Source organism: Solanum stenotomum, chromosome 9 (genome assembly GCF_019186545.1).
Source record: "Solanum stenotomum isolate F172 chromosome 9, ASM1918654v1, whole genome shotgun sequence".
In the NCBI taxonomy this organism is placed as follows: domain Eukaryota; kingdom Viridiplantae; phylum Streptophyta; class Magnoliopsida; order Solanales; family Solanaceae; genus Solanum; species Solanum stenotomum.
In genome coordinates this window covers 52,631,560-52,639,951 of record NC_064290.1, presented here as the reverse complement: position 1 = coordinate 52,639,951, position 8,392 = coordinate 52,631,560, and positions in this window count along the sequence as shown.

The window sequence follows — 8,392 nt, the reverse complement described above, 5'->3', positions numbered from 1 at the left end:
TGAAAAGAAAGAATCTAATAGAGAAAAAGTTGGATTTTTGTGATGTGAGTTTTGAAATGAAATGTTTTTTTTAATCTTATGAATAATTATATAGGCAAGAAAGTTATTGATTATCCTTTTCCTTAATGTTTCTTTTGAGGCATTTAGTGTTCTCTCTTTTCATTTTGCCCCTCATATTTCTTCTTTTTGTTACTTCCATCTTAGAAATTATTTATAATTTACTTTCATTTTTTTTATATCTGTTGCTTGAGCTGAGAATTCATCCAATCTCTCTATCTTCACAAGATAGGAGTAAAATTATGTATACACTGCCCTCTTCTGACTTTCACTTTTTGTTAATGTTAATATCTTTTGTATTTTAATACTTGAGTTGAGGATTCATCGAAAACAATCTTTCTATCTTCACAAGGTAAGAGTTAGACTATGTGTACATCACCCTCTTCAGACTCCATTTGTCAGATTACACTAGGTAGATTTGTTGTTGTACTTTCACTTCTTGTTAGTGTTAATATTGTTTACACTTTAAAATGTGTGTTTCGTATTTTTCATAGGTCAAAAATTGTTCAATTTTGTATTTTTTTAAATCCTAAAAGAAAGTCGATGTTATCAAAAAAAAAGAAAGAAGAAGATTGACCAACTTTTTTTTACAATAAATTAACTTGCATTCTTAATTAGTTTATTTTTATTCCATTATGATTATGATCCTTCCAAAAAGTAGTTAATTTAGTCCTTCTAGTAATTATGCCGTTTCCTGAATGATGGAATTTTACAACATTAATCATTTTCTTCAACATTCTATAATTTATACTATAAATTATAAATTTAAAGAATCATTAATTGAGAAAGAGAAGCATATAAAATCAAAAGTGTAGAATATTACGAGATTTGTTTTTTTTTTTTTCTAGTTTTCCATCTAATATTCAGTATCGACATGGGATGTCGACTAATTTAGATTTGTGTCACGTAAAACTATAAAAGAGGGAAGTTTTTCCTATTAAGATTTTTATTCTCAATTTTCAAATTCGAGACTATTGATTAAGGGTGAGCAATTATATTCATTCCACCACAATCTTCTACTCCTAGTACTAAATCCGCTTGTTTCCATCAAAGGTGAAGGTTATACGTTCTAAACTGTGATAATACAAGGGCCAAAATTGACATTAGCCAAATTTCAAGGACCAAAAGAATGCAAATATAGTAGTAATATAGTTTTAACCGCTATGTTAATATATTTATTCAAATAAAATACTTGGATTGAGTAAAACTAAAAATAGAAAAACAAAAAAAAACTTACTTTCGAAAGTGGAAAAGGCAAAATACATCTTAGTTTGGTAATTTTTCACCAAACTTCATCATACATATCCGTTCACCAAAAGAAATATTTTAAAAACGTCAAAAACAATTTTCTTTCTTTTGGAGGAATAAGGGCTTCTAATTACCATCGAGGGATATCGTGCAATGAATGAGACAATTTCTACCTTAACTAGAGATTTGGGTTCGAGTCCTAGGTATAAAAGATCCTTGGTTGGAACTTGGAGCACTTTCCCCCAAATAAAATTCTACGCGGCGCAAATTCAAAATAGTCAGGTTTTAATACGGATACTGAACGTTGAATGAAAAACTAAAAAAAAAGGCTTCTTATTAGTTTTACTATGAAAGGTTACTACTAAAGTAGTAAGTACGTTTATATTCTTAATTAAAAATTCGAGTAAGAGTGTTAAGTATGGAGATATTTTTGATAAAAAACAACTTTACTCCTAATATATAACTTCCTGATAAGAATTTAAATTAATCGGATTTCAAAATATATACCGATCACCAAAAGGGAAAGCAAAAAAAGGACTTGGGATTCAACACACAACCCTATAAAATAAAGTTTATTTTGACTCATCTAATTATTTATTATTATATCTTTCCTCTCATCTATTTGCTAGGAGGATTGTTAAACTTTAGATTATTTTTTGAAATTCAACTAAGTGACTTAATGTGATGGAATACGTAACTTTAAATTAAAAAATCAATGTTTTTTTTCCTAATGGTTGAACACTTTTCCAACAATATTCAACTTGACATGATTTATTTTCCCATTCTAATATTTATAGTCAAAGATCAAATTAAAGACATCTTTCTAATATTTACGTAGGACAAATTTTACAATATTTTTTATAATATTATACTTAAATTCGGAGAATGAAATTATCCTTAATAAAAAGCGATTAGCTTCCAAAGTCGAGATTTCCAAACAAACGGATCTCAAACACCGAATTAGTAGTAGTCTAAGCGAAATGAGAAGAAGAAAAAATTAAGAAATTTGAGTATTGAACAAAAATAACAAAAATATAATTAATTCAAATGAGCATTAAGATAAGGGTGGAGGGGCTCATTGCTGTCATGATTTTATGTATCTTAATATGAGGTTAGAAAATTTTGTCTTGATTTTTTTATGTTGATTATAAAATTAATTTGTTAAGCTTGTTCACATCATCGATTTCAAATAAATAAATTAAATAAGAGGGTAATAGTAAGCCAACACCCGATGTATAAAACTAATCGATTAATGATGGATTCTTATTATAGACATGATTAATAACAATCATATAGTTAATTCCAACTTATTTGATATTTAGGGTGGCATAGTTATTGTTATTTGGTGTTGATTCTTGAAGTGTCAAATCATCCTAAAGAAAGAAAAAAAGATTTATTGAGTTAAAATATAATCAAAGGCAGAGTTAGAATACAATATATTACAACAAACAACAACAACATACCCAGTGAAATCCCACTAGGTGGGGTCTAGGAGAGTACAATATATTGATTCATAGAATAATATGAATCCCCTTTATCTAATTAATATAATTTTTTTATATTAATTTAAAATTAAAATTAAAATTCATAAACTTTATATTCTGAATGTATCAGCAATTAACTTCTATATTTCCACTATAAATTTTCCTTTGCATTATGTCAACATCTCATACTACTCATTTAATTGCCATACAATCCCATGAAATATGGGTTCTTGCTTTAGCTTGACAATTAAATTATTCACCAATTGGAAAAACCACAGTGAAGCTTTTCTTGATGATTATTAAGCCACCACCCCATCATATCTATATGTATATATATAAATATATTATATTATATTTGTCCCCAATACTTTTCATCCTCTTAACCCCCCCCCCCCCCACCCCCCAAAAAAAAACTTAATTCATGTACTAAGTGACAATGAAGAGATGCCAAAACCCCTTTTGTTTGAAACAACATGGCATCTTTTTTCTTCCTTTTCCAACTTTTGAAGTTCAACAAGGAATCCTCATATAAGAAGAATTATACTAACAATAGAAAATCTCACATGAAATAGGCAAAGGAAATAAAGCTACTTTAATTTTTCTCCACTAATGTTGTGGAAATTATTATCGATTTGTTTGAGGATTAATCAACTAACTTTACACACAAGCATGCAATTCAACTTTATATGTAAGAAAATATTTAAGAAAAAGTAAAGTTTGTTCCAAGAATCACACTTATCCATTTGGATAGATATGTAAAAAGAAGACAAGCTATGTAAGACACTTAAAACTTACATTAGTGAGTAATAATATAAGTGATTATTGGTGTTCAATATAATTAAACCATAAAGTCATTCTATAAAATGTGCTTTTTAAAAGGTTAGATCATAGATGTATGGTGTCACAAGGATTATTAGGTACTAGGATATGACTAGATTAATTTTCTATTTATTTTTCCTGACTGCGTTTGACGGACATAATAAAATGCAATTTTGGTTTTCTTACAACTAGTAATTTTAAACACGCCATCAATTTTTTTTGGTCATAAAAGCCTACCAATTGAAGTAATATGAGTAGTTTTAAATGAAATTGCCACTAAATATAAAAATTTCTGAGATAGACTAAGATATGACTAGATCAATGTAACATTTATTCATTTTATTTTTATTTATGTGATGATGTTCAATTAGGCATTGAATTTTTTTAAAAAAAATGACTTTTGAGTTGTAGTCTTAAACATGTAATGAGATTTATATGATTATAAAACGTGCAAAAAAGATAAGCAAAGAAGTTTAAATTAAATCATTTTTAGATATAAAAAGAAATATTCTTTTAGAAATAGATCAATACTACGTAAAATGAAATCGAGAGAGCACTATCTATTGCTTCTTCTCATAATTGTTTTAAGGCAAATTATGCCATATTAATGTACAAATAGTTTTTAGGTGACTATTTAAATGGTGACAAAATGTCTTAAATGGCCATATAGTGCAAACAGTCCGGCAAATTGTCGCTAAAATGTTAAGTCCCCAAAACAAGAACTTTTGGACGTGGGCCGAAAATGGGTAATATATTGGGCTTCTTACAATGGGCTTGAATAATAAGGAATTTTTATATAAATAGCCGATCAAATTTACTGTTTTATTTTCCGAACCGGTATATATAAATTATACACTTATTATAAATAATTATACACATATTGGGCTGCTATCTAGGTTAATTCTTCAAAAAAAAAAAAAATGATATGTGTTGATGTAATTCCGTTATTGATACTTAATGGGTCATTTGCACTTTTACCCCTGTTTAGTGCCAGTCTTTAATTTTTGCCCCTCAGGAAAAATAACTTTTTCGATGGGAATAAGTTTATATTCTCAGAAGTTATATCATGCGTGGTAAAGAATCCATATCCCATTAGGTATAAATTTAATTTCTTAAGGCGAAAATTAAAGATCGGTTCAAAGGCCCAAGCTCCATTAGCTCCTTTGGGCCATAAAATACGCAATTTTTAACTTTAAAATAAGATGAATGGCCCAATGGACCTAAGATGGAATTTCATGAAGGGAATTCCAAAATTCGGAATCTCTCAAATCTAAATGTTTATGTTATTAAATAAAAAACCCTCCTCTAATTCAAATTATTTATTGTGATTTTAAAAAATAGTTGTCTCAACTTTTTATTAGTTTAGAAAGTTCAAGTTATTTTTTATATATAATTTTGCCCTTAGTAGTAATTATTCTTGAATACTACAAACATCTGATTGATTAGAATAAATATTAAATGAAGAGAGACTATATTTTAAGACAGAAATCCAGATAAAATAGTCAAAACCTCTTTTAGTTAATATTTTCTTAAGAGATGTGTGAGAAAAAAAACACGATAAACAATTTGAGACGACGGAGGGAGTAATGCCCTAAACAAACCTTTAATCAGATGGAAAGTTGGATTTATTATAGTCTTGAAATTGAGGGCCTAATCAAGTTTTGGTTATAACTTGATCACGTATAGTTTTTTTTTCTCAAATAGTAATTGATCAACTAGTACTCGTATTATGCTAGAATATAATCAATTTAATATTCTTTGCCGTTGTTGATCTCAACTTCTTAATTAACTATAAATATAAATTATTTATCTAATTAATGAGAAATGTAAATTTTAATTTTAACATTATTTCTGTTCTAATTTATGTGACATCATTTTACTAGTTATTGAGTTTGAAAAAGAAAAGAAAACTTTTCAAGCTTATATTCTAAAATAGATATCAGATGTTTTTGATGATTATAATCATTTTATTACGAGTGGATTAGAAATTTTAAAGTTAAATTATATAAAATTATAAAAAGTAGCATTCTTTTAATAAATTAAAAAAAAAATGTCACGACAGATTATATAGATGCCATTAGATGTATCCTTTTTTTGTCTGAATGTTGATTATTTACATCTAAATCAACAAAGATCCTTGTTTTCTTATTTTAAAATTATTTAATAAATCTAAATAGACCTGAATGCGTAAGATCTATAACAAAGTATTGATATCATTAAGGTACTATCATCCCCTTTCACTACTAACCACACCCATCATTATCAACTATCATCCATAAGCGCAGTCATAACTATCACGTATCGCCGCCCAATTACCATAGTCAGTAATCACTATGTCAAAATTATTACCGCCAATTAACATTATCATACAATATATTAACCACTATTAATGATGATCATCACAATCAACCATCAATATAAATTGCCAATCATCGCTATTATTCACTACTATCATTAGCTATTACTATCATCCACCACCATAATTAATTATTACTGTCGATTACCACTATCAACCACCAACGTACCGTTGTCTACTATTGACAGTAACCAATGTATCTAGTCAGCTATGACTATGTTTACCATGAATCTATAAGATATTGTGTTGAATATATTGAGAATTAATGGATTATATGAAGTTTTGTAATTTCAAAACCTTAGAACTTATGTTTTCGTGTTTGATTGATAACTAACGAGATTTTAAAAAGGAAAAAAACTCAAATATGTCATTGAACTTTGAGAAAAGGTATATTTGTGCCATTCGTTTAAAGTTTGGCTCAATTTTGTTATTTACGTTTGAGAAAGGCTCATCCATGCCAATATTTGTTAATTGAAATTAATGACATAGATGAACCAAACTTTTGCGGATGACATAGATGAGCCTTTTCTCAAAGTTTAATAGTATATTTGAGCCTTTTTTCCTTTTAACAAACAATTCATCAATTTATGACATGACCAAATCATAATTGACCACGTGTACAAAATGGTTTTGCAAAACCAAAAATATTTTTAATTTACAAATAATGGCATGGTGAGCATTTTCTTAAACGGAAATGACATAAATAAATCAAACTTTTAACGAATGTCATAGATAAACCTTTTCTCAAAATTCAATTACATATTCGAACCTTTCCCTTTAAAAAAAATACACAGACACATGCAAAGGTGGTTTGGGAGTTATTAAGTAACTAATAATTCCATCAATACTTAAGCTTAATCAAGCAATTAATTAAATAATTTATAACCATTAAGCAACTCAACAAAATTCCACATCTTATTTATCTTCTTTTTCATTCAAGAACCCTAATTTTATAAACTTTGAGTTCTAGGTTATCCACATATTTTTTCATGCTTAATTATTATATTTTTTTTGTTTATAATTTTGGTCTTAGCTTGAATAGGAAAAACGTGTCTATTGAGAAGCCATTATTGGATGTACGTTTGGAGACAGCTTTTATGTCTTTTTGTCATTTTCTTTCTCCTGACCAAAATATAGAAGATTTCTATATATATTTCCTTTAGGAAAAGTAAAAATCGATTACAGTATATATCACGTCGGGAAGTCCCATGTTGGGTTTTGGTAGAGGGTGAGGAGGTATTGCTCTCTCTTACAAAAGAGATTTTGTATCGGCCGGGGAGTGTCAGTTCTGAGACTTGTGATTAAAAATGAAAGAGTATTTAACACTCCATCACTCCGCCACAATCCTTGTTGGAGTCATTAATTAAGTCATCTTAATATATTATATCTTTATCTTAATTATTGACATTATATAAGTGATTTTACCATGAGTTGCATAAAATTATAAATTCATCTATACAAAAAGGTTTCAATGGAGGATGGAAATATATCGATTATCAAGGAATAAAACAAATAGTATATTAAAAATGGTAAATTAGTCATAATTGTAATTCTTCATATTAATAATTAATAAGTGAAATGAATTGTTACCAAAAACTCAAAGTAAGAGAGGTAAGTGTTATACCGTTAAAATACAAGGGAGGTAAGTGTTATTGAAACAAATATGAGGGAAAGAAAACTACGTAAACTTTGACTAGTTGTATTTTAAAATAATTATTTTTATCACATTGACATGATAATGAATTGCAACTTATAGTATTTTTTTATATAATTTTTAAATATCTAAAAAGTGTCACATAAATTAAAACGCTAAACGGTATTCACATCGTTCCTATATTATAATTGTTCATCTTTAGCTTGGTGTAATGGTTGACACGTGAATAAATTATGAGTTCTCTTATTATATAAGAGGGAGTTTATGATGGGACATTGCAATGTCCAATCATAAACTCCCTATATAATATATAATATATAATATAAATCATTTTTTCTACTATATAACATATATTTATTTTTCTACTATAAGGAGTTTATATAATATATAATAATATAATATAATAAATCATTTATAAATGACTTAAAATATTTCATATTTAAAGGATATCTAATAAAATAGGTTCACTCTCAAAATTCTATCCGGGTCACATATATTGGGACAGAAAAAATAACATATATCATTTTAAAATTACCAAAAAAGTATTATAAATAATAATAATTAACAACTTAAAATATCTTAAAGACATTTTAAAAGAGTTAATTTTGTAATTGTAATTTCTACTATATAATAAAAGGGAGTTTATATAATATATATTCTACTATTATATGATATCATAATAAAACCCCTTTTATTATATAGTAGAAATAAATATAATATATATATATATATATATAATATAATATATAATAATATAATATAATAAATCATTTA